General features: G+C 54.4%; 1 long non-coding RNA gene across 1 annotated transcript; it reads left to right on the top strand.

Annotated features, from left to right (window-relative positions):
• The first annotated feature begins 352 nt into the window (after positions 1-352).
• Positions 353-1,402, top strand: LOC145718975 (uncharacterized). Its single transcript, XR_014142126.1, has 2 exons — positions 353-530; positions 644-1,402. It is a non-coding gene; the product is annotated as an uncharacterized LOC145718975 (long non-coding RNA).
• The last annotated feature ends 483 nt before the right edge of the window (positions 1,403-1,885 follow it).

Genomic DNA, 1,885 nt, shown 5'->3' on the forward strand with positions numbered 1-1,885 from the left:
GAGTGAGACTTGACTTAGGGGGAGGTGACATATAGGGACATCTGGTCAGGCCCAAATGCAGGGAACAGTGGTCAAAACAGTTTGGTAGGCGGTGGTGTGGACATGTGTCTGATGGGCTCTGGCCAGCATGTCACACAATGATGTGTCTGGGTCTGGACACCAGGGGGCGCTCTGGTTCTTTTTCTGAGGAACCAGGGGTGATCAGAGCTGGGCCCTGCCACATGGCCCTGCCTGTGCCCTCTGCTCAGGGCTCACATGGGGCCCTCCCCACCCCTGGCCCCACAGGGCTCCTCCCCTGCCCAACCCCCTAACATGCTGAAGCAGAGGACCTGACCCAGGAGCAGGGAGGGGTCAGAGAGCTGGGGTCTCATTTGCATGGATGGGCCTTCCCTCTCTCAGAGGATGAAGAGGGGAAGGGAGAGATGAGGGGAGGCTCTGCTCAGCTGTGGGGCCACAGAAGGCAGGATCGGTGATGACTTCCACCATGGCCTGGTCCCCTCTCGTCCTCAGCCTCCTCGCTCACTGCACAGGTGACTGGATGCAGGGACAGGGGAAGGGGCCCCGGGAGGACATGAAGGGCCCTCCTTCCTCTTTTTGTCTCTAGACCCCAGCATCACCCTCTCTGTGTCTCTCCCCCTTGCAGGGTCCTGGTCCCAGTCTGTGCTAACTCAGCCGCCCTCTGTGTCTGGGAGCCTGGGCCAGTGGAGCACCATCTCCTGCACTGGAAGCAGCTCCAACATCGGGGGTGGTTATGGTGTTAACTGGTACCCACAGCTCCCAGGAAAAGCCCCTAGAACCATCATCTATGGTAACAGCAACCGGCCATCAGGGGTCCCGGATCGATTCTCTGGCTCTAAGTATGGCAGCTCAGGCACCCTGACCATCACTGGACTCCAGGCTGAGGACGAGGCTGAGTATTACTGCTCAGTGCTGGACAGCAGTCTTAGTGCTCACACAGTGCTCCCGGCCTGTGGGAAAGTGAGACAAAAACCTGCTGTCCCTCAGCAACGGGTCTCCCTGTGCAGCTCCCCCTCCTTGGCCAAGTCAGCTCCTTCCTTTGTTTGGTCTAAACTGTAGTCTGAACTACTCTCACGGAACATCGGCTACAAAATATTCCACATTCTCTTAAATTCAGCCCCTTCAGCCTCTCCTAAGCAGGAAGATATTGTTTGGTTTTCTCCTATTGAGGAGAAACTCCTGGGTGCCAGGGGCAGGCTGCCCGGGTAACAGAGTCAGCTGATGAGGGAAACAAAGGCAGGAGAAATGTCGCTTAAAGTAAATCTCCTATAGCTGCAGCCCCTGATATATACCTGACCCCTGCGGAGTGTGACCTTCCTCAAGGACCTCATGGCTGCCTTCGCGCCTTCATGTGTGTGTTTGATTAAAGACTGAAGTAACCTCATCTTCACAGCAGCTAGCCCCTCGATTCCTGAAAGCCTGGCTTCCAAATTCCTTAGAGATTTACACTATCCCTCACCTCCACTAATTAAAAAGTATATAATCAGTCACTCCTCACAATGCCAGTGAGGTTTCTGCCCATGGGTCCTGTCCCCGGGCTATAGCAAAATCATCTTTTTTCAACATTAAATGTCTCAAGAATTCTTTCTTGACCACTGGGCTTGACAATCCCATATCACTGTGACAGGTCAGGATAGAACCAGAGACAGGGAGTCCAGCTGTGTCTGACGGAAGATAGAGCACTGTCCAGTGAGTGTGCATTCACACCACTTACTGAGCACCTACCATGTTAGTCTAGGGATGTGGGACATATGTGGACTTGACAGGAAGGGTCTGCAGGCTCAGGGAGATGAGAGTGTGTGGGGGAAGAGAGAGGACACAGAAGCTAAACATGCTGTCATGGAAAGCTGTGTCTCAGGATCATGGG

Source organism: Leptonychotes weddellii, unplaced genomic scaffold (genome assembly GCF_054177405.1).
Source record: "Leptonychotes weddellii isolate Sample4059 unplaced genomic scaffold, ASM5417740v2 HiC_scaffold_26965, whole genome shotgun sequence".
Classification (NCBI taxonomy): domain Eukaryota; kingdom Metazoa; phylum Chordata; class Mammalia; order Carnivora; family Phocidae; genus Leptonychotes; species Leptonychotes weddellii.